The sequence below is a fragment of the Gossypium hirsutum genome, chromosome A05 (genome assembly GCF_007990345.1).
Source record: "Gossypium hirsutum isolate 1008001.06 chromosome A05, Gossypium_hirsutum_v2.1, whole genome shotgun sequence".
Lineage (NCBI taxonomy): Eukaryota > Viridiplantae > Streptophyta > Magnoliopsida > Malvales > Malvaceae > Gossypium > Gossypium hirsutum.
In genome coordinates this window covers 92,672,138-92,684,063 of record NC_053428.1, presented here as the reverse complement: position 1 = coordinate 92,684,063, position 11,926 = coordinate 92,672,138, and the positions used below count along the sequence as shown (strand labels likewise).

The window sequence follows — 11,926 nt, the reverse complement described above, 5'->3', positions numbered from 1 at the left end:
TTTGTGACGTGCTCGTTTGGTTTAGGCGTCAGCTAAGAGTGTTTGCAGCGCGGATTAACTACAGTCTCCTAACAGGTGTGTACTTCTCATTACTCTAGCAGTAGGACAGCTATTTCAGGCCGCGATGGGCTGAAATGGGCCATGTGGTCCCAATGGGTTCGTAGGCCCAAGTGGATAAGTTGTATAATTACTAAAATACCCTTGTAGGGTAGGACTATCGATTTACTCCTAGAGGGTAAAATGACTATTTTGGCCATCGTGCGTAAATGACTAACTTGTGTGATGATTGGGTTAGTTGACGTGGATTTATGCTAGTTATCATTAATTCGTAAGTCTAATGTGTTAGTGATGGATTGTAGGATTATCGCGTGGGAGATATCGTCATCAATCGTCATCAACCAGGTGTGTAAACGACACCCTCCCTTAGACTGAATCAGTAAAAGCTGAAATACCGAAACATTGGTATTTTGTGAACTCGTGAGTGCGCGAGCGCTCATGAGATAGTTGTTAATGAATATGGTGCATTTGGATGATTAGAGTGCAAAGTGTGCATTTTCGTGCACAACGATATTTTTGGGCTTAATGGGCCGAAAGTGGGCCAATGGGCCAACCGGCCCACTTTGGTAAAAAGACTAGGTAAGTACTTCTGATTACTTGGTAAACGTTAGAATGAGCATGAAACCTTAGCAATAGGTAATAATTACTAAAATACCCTTATGCATGCAAAATTACGATTTTACCCCTAGGGTTATTTTTTTTGAAAAGCATGATGTTCTGTTTCTGTATACGTATGCCATGACATATTATTTTTGTTGCATGGGACATGGGTTTATACTGATGGAGGAAGCGTTCTGGCAGCCTCGCTGCATCTGGTGGCCTCGCCACATATATCTGTTCTGGTGACTTCGTCACAATATCTGGTAGCCTCGCTACAATCTAGTGGCTTCGCCACATGTATATATATCTGTTCTAGTGGCCTAGCCACAATATCTGTATCTGGTGACTTCGTAACAATATCTGGCAGCCTCGCTGCAATTTCTGTGGTGTGTAGCGGTTGGGTGGGTCGAGTAGTCTCCCCACATGGTGTAAGGATGGTACGGAGGTGTTATGGATGGCTCTGGGTTGGGATTTCTGCATTCATGGTATATTTGTTCTGTATCTGCTTTGGGCCTATGGGTTTCATTATGATTTCTGTATTGGGCCAAGGCCCAGATAAGTCTGACTCTGAGGTTTGATCTATTTTGGGCTATGGTTAGGTTATGTTACATACCAAGTTTACCGAACTCACCCTCTATTTTCATCTCTGCAGGAAATCCCCAAGCATAGTGGGCTTGGAGTTGTGAGGGATTCGTAGTGGCCACATCATCTGCAAAGTTGGTTTTTCTAAGTTAGTTTATTTTTATTATTTTTATATTCTGATTTAATTTTGGGTTTTAAGTTGTAATAAGGCCGCTATTTAAATTTCTTTTTTCCGCTATGGTTTTATTTTCTGATTATATTTATACTATGACGAAACTGCTAGTGTTAGGCTGCGCGGGTTTTCAAAATTAATGAACATTTTCAAGACTCAACAAGCACAACAAATGGATAGCCTAAAGATTGATAAACTGGCTTTTCATTCAACCGCTGTTTTTACAAAGACCACCCCAATCACTTAAACCAGCGAATGCATACTAAGTCATAAGTCCATGTGACACGTCAGATCTGGCCATAATGTCTGGGCTGGGTTTGTGGTGTTATAGGGGAGGTATCGAATTCCTTCTAGCGTAATTTTGGTTTATCATGTGTTCTTGGTTTATGTGCTCGCCATTCGTCTAGCTCCTCTATCTGTGGCCTTCGTTCTTCATGAATGTGTCCTCTATCATTGCTGGAACATGGCTCGTGAACTTCTTTGAAACTCAATTTCTGCAAAGTAGTTGTGTCATATTGTTAGTTTTAGTAGACTGGTGTAGACCATTACGTTCAATGTTCGATGTGATGCTAGAATTACGAGCTTGAAGGGTGATCGTTTCGTCCCCCACACGAACTATAAGCTCACCAGTGCCAACATCAATAATTGTTTTAGCAGTTGCTAAAAAGGGCCTCCCTAAAATCAAAGGGGTGTTATTATCCTCCTCTATGTCTAGAACAACGAAATCAACGGGAAATATGAACTTATATACTTTCACTAGTACATCTTCAATAATACCCCTAGGAAATCTTATAGTTTTATTTGCCAATTGAATGCTCATCCTAGTTTGTTTAGGTTTCCCAAAACCTAGTTGCTTAAACATTTTGTAAGGCATGACGTTAATACTAGCCCCTAAATTAGCTAATGCATGATTTATATCTAAACTACCAATTAAGCAAGGAATTGTAAAACTCCCTGTATCTTTCAATTTGTGGGGTAGCTTATTCTGTAGAATAGCTGAGCAGACTGCGTTTAGCTTTACATGCGACGCTTCATCCAACTTTTGCTTCTTTACTAAAAGCTCTTTTAAAAATTTCATTGCATTCGGCATCTGCAACAGAGCTTCAATAAACGGTAAGTTAATATGTAATTTTTTCAAAAGTTTAAGGAATTTACCGAATTGTTCGTCTGAGCGGTCTTTCCTTGTCGCATTAAGGTATGGGACATGAGGTTTATATTCTTCATTCACCATTTTGTTATGACTTACCTCACTTTTACCTTTGCTCACCACAGTTTCTTGCATCAATTCTAGCTCACGCGCAATGAATCCTTCCTTATCTTAAGTACTAATTGGTTTGAGGTGTTCCCTTGGGTTAGGTTCAGTATTACTTGATAAGCTACCTTGTGGTCGTTCGGAGATTAGTTTGGATAGCTGGCCTATCTGAGTTTTGAGTCCTTGGATCGATACTTGTTGATTTTTAAATGCTGTCTCGGTATTTTGGAAATGGGTTTTTAACACCGAAATGAATTTAGAGAGTAGCTCCTCAAGGTTCAGTTTCTTCTCTTGTTGATAAGGTGGCTATTGAAAACCCCAAGGATTTTGTGGCTTTTGATTCCATTGACCACCCTAGGAGAAATTTGGGTGGTTCCTCCAACCTGCATTATAAGTATTACTGTATGTGTTATTTTGAGATCTAAAGTTATTGTTACCCATATAGTTGACTTGTTCCTCTTCGGTTGTAGGATTGAAGGATTGATATTCTATATGCACACCTTCTCCACTTGCGTCACACCTCATTATTGGACGTACCTGCGTAGAACCAAGTAAACCATCAATCTTTTTATTAAGAAGTTATACCTGATTTGACAGTATAGTAACTGAGTCGACATTATAGACGCCTGCTGTTTTTGTTGGCTTAGTCCTCATGACTTGCCACTAATAGTTATTCAGTGACATTTCTTCAATGAATTCATAAGCCTCTTTAGGTGTTTTGCTGTTGATGGTTCCTCCAGCAGCTGCGTCAATCATCTGTCTTATCGAGGGATTCACACCATTGTAGAACGTTTGAACTTGCAGCCATAGAGGTAACCTATGGTGAGGGCACCTTCGCAATAGATCGTTGTATCTCTCCCGTGCATCATAAAGTGTTTCTAAGTCCATCTGCACAAAAGAAGATATATCATTACTTAACTTAGCCGTTTAGCCGGCAAAAAATATTTTAGTAAAAATTTTTCGATCATTTGTTCCCAAGTAGTGATAGACCCTCATGGTAATGAGTTCAACCACTATTTAGCTTTGTTTCTTAGTGAAAAGGGGAATAACCGAAGGCGAATGGCATCATCAGAAACGCCATTAATTTTGAAAGTGTCGCAAGATTCCAGAAAATTCGCCAAGTGAGTGTTGGGATCCTCATCCTGCAAACCATCAAACTGAACAAACTACTATATCATTTGAATTGTGTTAGGTTTCAGTTTGAAATTATTCACAGCAATAGCAAGTTGAACTATACTTGACTCAGTTCTGTTAAAAAAGGTTTAGCATAGTCATACATAGTACGTGGAGCAGGATTTTGACTAGCAGCAATTGTAGGAGGTAGCTGTCTGCCTTGGTTTTCAGCCACCTCTTCGGTTGGGGGTTGAGTACCGTCTTCTTGCTCGTTCTCTGTGTAACTTAAGCTTCGCCTTATTTCTCTTTGGTTTCTACGAACTGTGCAACCGATTTCTTCATCAAAAAGTAATGGTCCTGACTAGTTTCTTCTAGTAATAAACTATAAAAACCTGTCAAGAGAAAGAAAAAGTAAATTAATTAGTAATAATAATAATTAAATTAAATTAAATTAAATTGCAAGAAAAATAAATGGCTAAAGTAATAAAAATTTAGCGTTCCTAATATTTCAGTTCCCTGGCAGCGGTGCCAAAAACTTGATCGCGTTATTTCGTGATAGGTTTTAAATATTTACAATTACTCGTTCTTGAACTAACTATTATCGCGATGTAGGCAACTGTACCTATTGAACAGTTGTACAGTTTTAGCAAGACCTAATTGTCGAACCCAAAGGAACTAAAAATACTAGTAATGACTGTCTTTTTATTATCTAGCCTAAGAATAAAGAGGTTTTGTTTAATTGACTAATTATCTAAACTAAGAACGCGTGAAGAAAAGAATTGGGGAATTGCTTTTGGAAAAATCGATTGACTTAAGACAATACATAAGGAAAAATCTACCTAGACTTTACTTGTTATTCTGGCTCCGAATCGGACGATTTATTCACTCAACTTGCTCCGGAGAGATCCCTAAGTTATGTTATTATCCCTATTCAAGACTAATAACGTCTAATCCATAGATTGAATAACCGAGACTTTTCTCTAATTAACACTCTAGGGTTGCATTAACTCGATCTATGGATCCCCTTATTAGGTTTCACCGTAATCCGGCAAAATCTTGTCACCCTATTTCTAGGCACGCAATCAACTCCGCTTAATTATGACAAATGTACTCTTAGACAGGGTCTATTCCTCCTCTGAATAAGAGCTTGTCTTGAATCAGTATCCTGGGATAATAAAACAAGAATTAAGAACACATAATTAAGAACAAGTTAATATTTATTATACAATTCAGAAAATAATAACAAGATTCATTTTAGGTTTCATTCCCCTTAGGTATTTAGGGGTTTTAGTTCATAACTAAATAAGAAAACATCTCAGAAGAATAAAGAATACAAAACATAAAGAAAACCCAAAACTCCTGAAGGGAAATTGAGGAGAGATCTTTAGTCTTGACCATGAATCCGGCTTCTGAGATGGATCATATGACAGCCCTAATTTGGCCCTAGTCAGAAAGTGGTTTCGGGATCACAAAACCGAGTCACAGAAATAATTAAATGTTATACTCTGTGTTTATTATATGTGAAAGTGCATGTGTGAAAATTTCATGCTTTGATTTTGTCATTTGAGAGTAAAATTATAAAATAGGACCTATGTGAAAATTTCTGAAAATGCTATAGGCCAAATTGTAGTGGGCAAATAATTTGTAGTGTAAAATGGGAGGATTTGCATGTCAAACTCCCATTTTATGTGTAGTGGCTGGCCATGATGTTGGTGGGAAGCAACATGTGCATTAGATAATAATAATTTAAGACATGAAGTTATGGTACTAATTGATAAGTGTCATTTTATGTCATAAAATAAAGACTAAAAATAACAAAATGATGGAAGGGAAAAGTTTGTCCATCCTTGTTCATGGTAGCCGAAAATAGAAGAGAAAGGAGAGGAAAAGAGCTCTTGAATGTTCAGTCACTTGGGGAAGAAAATCCAAGGTGAGTTCATGGTGCTTTGCTTCTATTTTGATGTTCATGGATTTTTCTTGTTTCTACCTTAACCCATGAAGCATATTTTTGATTTTTGGTTGTGTTGTGAGCATTCGGTCATGAATGGAAATTAGAGAAATGGTTGTTGTTTCATGTTCTTTTGATAAAAAAATGGAGAATAGATGAAGTTGAGCCAAGCAAATGAGCATGCATGTGCCTTAGATGCTAAGGGGGGAAAATCGGCTAACATGTTGTGTGTATTATGGCCGAATGTGAACTTGGATAATATTGAGTAATGTTGTCCTTTAAAATGATGAAAGGAAGATTATGCTTAAGTGAAGTTATAGGTATGTGATGATTGATTTGTGATATGCATGTTTAAATAACATGCATGCAAGGTATGTGTGAAAGAGTGAATTGGTAATAAATCTGCTTGAGACAGCAGCAGTAACGTGATTTTGGAAAATCACCATAAATTTTGGGAGATGTGTTAGAAGGTAAATAAATTATGTAATTAAAGCTTAATGAGTCTAGTTTCTTATAAAAGAAACTGTGTAAGCAAAAGAATTTTCGATGATGAGATATTTGAAGTGATGTGGGACAGGGTCAGAATGACTTCTAGATCCTCTGTTCTATTTTAATAAAATCATTATAAATTTAAAAAAATGGTTATAAGATGAAGTTTATATGCTTAGACTCCTTAATGAGTCTAGTTTCAAATGAAATAAACGAGAACATATTTTGAATTATGTACAATGAGAAATTTGGTTCGTAGTGAAGAGTGGTCAGATTAGTCAAGCAGTGAAATAAAGGAAACTTTAAGAAAAATCTGGTATTGATTGGTCAAACCAAAAATCGTGAAAATTTTATGGGTAAAATATATATGGGTCTATTTTCAGAGAAAATTAACGGCACTTGATTTGGAGTTTCGTAGCTCTAGTTATAAATGATTTAGTGACTGTTGCTCAGGAAGACAGCTTGCACTGAAATTATGATTATGTGGTAAACATTGACAAAAATTTGTTAATGAGTTGCTTATTGATTTCTTATAAGCTTACTATGACCAGTAGGTGTGAAAGTTGAATATATATATATTATATTTTGAAAGTGATGCTTGAATAGTCGAATAATGACTAATTTAAAATCTTTAAATTTTAAGCTCAAGAGCATAGAGGGGCAAATTCGGATAAGAGAAAAAAGAAAGTAATCGAATAGCCGTTGTAATCGTTCGGCAACATTCGAGGTAAGTTCTTATGTGTTTAAGCTTGATTCCTTTTTATATGCCCAAGAGTTAAATTAATATGGTAAAGGGAATGTAAATTTTATTTAGTTAATGTGCCGAATATGTAATGATTTAAGGCTATAAGCCGATTATGGCTATTATGCTTAAGTTGAATTGGATTTGAAAATTTGATGCACTAAATGAGTGTTACAATGAATAAACTATGCCGTATATGTGCTGGTGGAGATATCACGATTTGTGATTATTAAATACTTAAAGAAAACCATGATGTGTATAAAATTATTATTATTAGTCCTTTGTGGTAGCCGAATATGGCTTGGCACTAAAGTGATTAAATGTGAACTTCGATGAGGTAAACCATTAAAAGTGTGGATCTATAAGACTATGGGCTAATACGATATGTGGATCCGTTCCGTAAAGTAAATTATTCAAGTATGCGATATGTACTTAGGCATGTTAAATCGATTGGAATTGAATCATGAATGTGAATTGAGAAGCATAGGTAAAAATCCTATGACATATATGTGAGTAAAGGTAAAACCATCGTAAATTATCGATAAGGATGGGATATGTGCGGAACCATCTTATAATTGCTAATTTGAAAGGTTATGTGCGAATCAGTGAGCAATATGTATATATTAGATGAATCGTGACCTTTTGCTTCTACTTGAACTAAGTTGCGCGATAAATAATTTATGCATATGACTTATAGTCGAATGGTCACTATGGGTTAAGTTTGAATGGTGAAATGGAAATGTGATATGTTTAATGAGCTGTGTTAATATATGATTAAATATGCATGATATTTGATGTGTATCCGGGCTTAAAGACCCGCAGACTTCGTGCTGGTAAAATATCCCGGTTAAATCCCGCAGGCTTCGTGCCGGTGATGTATATTCGGGCCTTCGTGCCTAGCAGGCTTCGTGCCGGTGATGTGTATTCGGGCTTTCGTGCCTAGCAGGCTTCGTGCCGGTGATGTATATTCGGGCCTTCATGCCTAGTAGGCTTCATGCCGGTGATGTGTATTCGGGCCTTCGTGCCTAGCAGGCGTAATACCGGTGAAATGATATGTTATGTGAATTCGGTGTTCCTTGTAAGATAAGGGTTTAGCCGAATGTTAAAGATCAAATGATAGTGTATTGTATCATGCTTATATGGCCTAATGGCAAGTATAACATGTTGGTAAATATGCAATATGCTTTTATAATCGAATGATAAGTTTGAAATGAATGTGAGTGAAATGTTATGCATAAGCTATCAAATGTTAAATGTGAAAATGAGATGAAAGAAAAGTGTTTGAGATGTATAATTATATACGTTCGAATGATGTTAGTACTCAATTGATATGAATATGTTATGTGGAACTTGTTGATTTGATTATTTGGGCCTTTGAGCTTAGCAGACTATAATATCGGTAAGATACTATTCGGGCTTTCGAGCCTATCAGACTATAAAGCTGGTGAAATGATATCGGGCCTCGAGCCTAGTAGGCGAAATGCCGGTGATTTGAGAAAAGCCTATGACTAAGGTACCTCGTGCTAGATTGTCAAATGAAAACATTTAATACGTAAAGTGGGCTAGGTACGCAGTATGTACTCAGATGTGAGTTTGATTTGAAGTAAATCATAAGTGAGTAATGTGATACGTACGTGAATAAATGTTAAAACTATACCTATGATCAAGATACACCTAGTCAGGGTGAAAGTATGTGAGGGTATTTGATTTAAATATGTTATATGAATTCAGATTAAGTGTGATAAGAATGCTGAACGTGCATTATGTGCTTTTGTATATTCGGCCAGATGGCAATATCCCTAGAATTTGGCCTCTTAAGAAATTAAATAATCGAAGTATAATTGCGTTTATTTGTTTGCATTGCTTAAGACTTACTAAGCTTATGAAAGCTTACTCCGTTGTTACATTTCTCTGTTTTATAGATTGTTGACTTCAGTTACCTGCTTGGGTTGGAGTTCGCTGGAGATATTATCACACTGTCGAGCTCACGTTATCGGTGTAAGTAAATCCTAGTATTTCGAGTCTATGGCATGTATAGGGTTTTAATATTTTGGACCTCGTAAGCTCATATATGGGATAGATTGCATGTGAAAAGAAAAGTTTTAAATTGATTGAAATTTTTCAGCACGATTTTTGTGTGATTGACTGAGTTTAAGTCGGGTAACACCTCGAACCCTGTTCCGGTGAGGGATACGGGCGAGGGGTGTTACTGATCAATCGGCTTCCTTGGAGTAATTCCTTACTTCCAATTCTCCGTCTCCCTTTTTTCTCCTCTTCTAGGGTGTATTTATAGGCTTTGGAATGCCTAAAAGCCCTCAAAAGTGGCCTTTTCCGAATTGGACTTAACTTGGGCTCGGCAGGGACACGCCTGTGTGCGATTACTTCAGGCCGTGTTTCAGCCTGTTAGAATGGCACGGGCGTGTGCTATACCCGTGTGAGTCATGCTTCGATTCTGCCAGAGTGACACGGCCGTGTGGTCTACCCGTGTGAGGAAGTCCAGGGTGTGTTAAGTTCGTACTTTGGCCCATTTTCTCTGTTTTTGGACCGTTTCTTGTTCCTTTCACTCTCCTTTGCTCTCCTAAGTATAAAACATGAAATTAAAGCTTTAGGAGCATCACATTCACCAATTCTAATGGAAAATCATCCATAAAATGCGTTAAACATGGGGTAAAAATATGTATAAATTATGGTTTATTTAGGTACAATAAGGATTTAGACCGGACGAGTAATCCGATTGAGGATAGAATTTAGCCTCGACTGGCAATTCAGATCCAAGTTTATGAGATCAATTTTCATTGAAAGAGATTTAGCCAGGACTGGTAATCCTGAAAATGCTCTAGGAGTTGATACTACAGGGGATTTAGCCTGGACTGGTAATCCCACCGTAAGATGTAAGGTTCGCGGGAGTGCGTACTTGAGATGATCATTGGTATGACTTGACGGTAATTGGGCTATCCATCGAGATTTCTGAGAAATTCAACGGGATTAACATGAGAAATAAATAATGGAAATATTAAATTGATGAGCTCATCTAAGACTAATGACATGAGGTATTGATATAAGACTAACTTGATGATTGAGTTCATGTGATAGGGAAACTATTCCATACTTGTAGGAATTATTGCCTAATATGATTGTATGCTAATTAACCGGTAAGTTTACTTTCTAGTTATCCGGACTTACTAAGCATGTAAATTCTTACCCTACATTCTTTTCCCTTATTTTTCAGTGCTTGAGGACTTGTGAAGGTTGGAAGATGGTCGGAGCTTTGTCAACACTATCAACTTGTCATATTTTGGTATATAGAAACTTTTATTTTGTTATAATGGCATGTATAGGATTTTTGGCTATTTTTGTTATATGAGTCATTTGGCTAGCCAATGTAAGGGCTTGAATGATATGCTTACATCATTTTGTATATGGCCATAAGGTATGGCTCATTTTGATGAAGGTTATAAACCTATTAAATGTATATGGTTACGTGTGAATGTTTCCTGTGGATGCTAAATGTGTTATACCATGAATGAATATGTGTAATGTAGCTGAATCACTTGGAGATGGTTAGGTCATAAATGGAAATGAGTTATAAAATGAGCCAAGTATAAAAGGTGATTATTGGAATGGTAATCCATAATACAAAAAGGATAACCTAGCATGTGCTCAACCAATGAGATGAGGTTAACATGCAAAAGACTATGCCAAGGTGGGTTATGGACATATTTAGGCCATATTAAATACCATTGAAATTTATAAATGTGTTTGAATGTTGAGGGTAACCCTTGCCTTGGGCATGTGTCCACACAGGTAGACACAAGGGCATGTGTCTAGGCCATGTGTCAGCCGCTTGGGCGTGTTGCCCAGCCGTGTGTCCCCTGCACCTAGAAGTTTTAGGTTAGTTTGCATGATAGTAAACACACAGGCAGAGACATAGCTGTGTGTCTCAATCGTGTGGAGGACACAACCTAGTACACAGACATGTGCCTCTAGATGGATGATGACGTCATAAATAGATTGTCCAGGTTTTTGGACACGGGTAATGACCCAGCCCAAAGACACGGGCATGTGCTCAGGTGTTTGAAGACCCTTGTAGGTTCAAAATGAAAAATAAATTTTAATAATTCTACACGGGTAAGGGACACGGGCGCTTTCCTAAGCACACGGGCGTGCACAATGCCTCCACACGGGTGTGTGATGTTTAACCCTAGGAATTTTTATAAAAGTTTTTTAAGTTCTCGGTTTTGTCCCAAATCATTTTTAATTTATGATTTGAACCTCGTAGGTCCATAATGGAGACAATATGATTTTGTTCAATTGGTTTGAATTTGGAAATGAAATTTTATGACTTGTCTTTCCGAAATGTCTGAGTATATGTCTAGTAATGCCTTGTACTTTGTCCTGATCTCGGGTACGGGTAAGAGGTGTTACACTATTACCAAAGATTTGTGAAAGGATTCTTGATGATTGAGACACTAATGACATGATTACTTCAAAAAGATGTGAAGTTTGAATGGTCAGAAAAATGTCAGCAGAGTTTTGAACAGTTGAAAGTACTATTAACTGAAGCACCAGTTTTGGTTCAACCGAAATCGAGAAAAGAATTTGTGATTTATAGCGACGCATAATTAAATAGTCTGGGGTGTGGTCTAGGTGATTTATAGGACATGAGTTGGAGTTGGCTGCAATTGTGTTTGCCTTGAAAATTTGGCGACACTACTTATATGGTGAAAATGCCACATTTATATAGATCACAAAAGCATAAAATATCTAATGTCACAGAAGGATTTGAATTTTCGACAATGAAGATGGCTTGAGTTATTGAAAGATTATGAATTTGTGATTGATTATCACCCAGGAAAAGCTAATGTTGTTGCTGATGCCCTGAGCCGAAAATCTTTGTTTGCATTATGAGCAATGTTTACCCAGTTGATGATTTGTGGTGATAGGTCTATTTTAGGTGAATTAAACTGAATA

The 11,926-nt window shown here is 37.2% G+C and overlaps 1 non-coding gene across 1 annotated transcript; it reads left to right on the top strand.

Moving 5' to 3' along the window:
* Positions 1-3,477: 3,477 nt before the first annotated feature.
* LOC121230000 (small nucleolar RNA R71) lies at positions 3,478-3,584 on the top strand. The gene has a single exon (XR_005927952.1). It is a non-coding gene; the product is annotated as a small nucleolar RNA R71 (small nucleolar RNA).
* Positions 3,585-11,926: the final 8,342 nt, after the last annotated feature.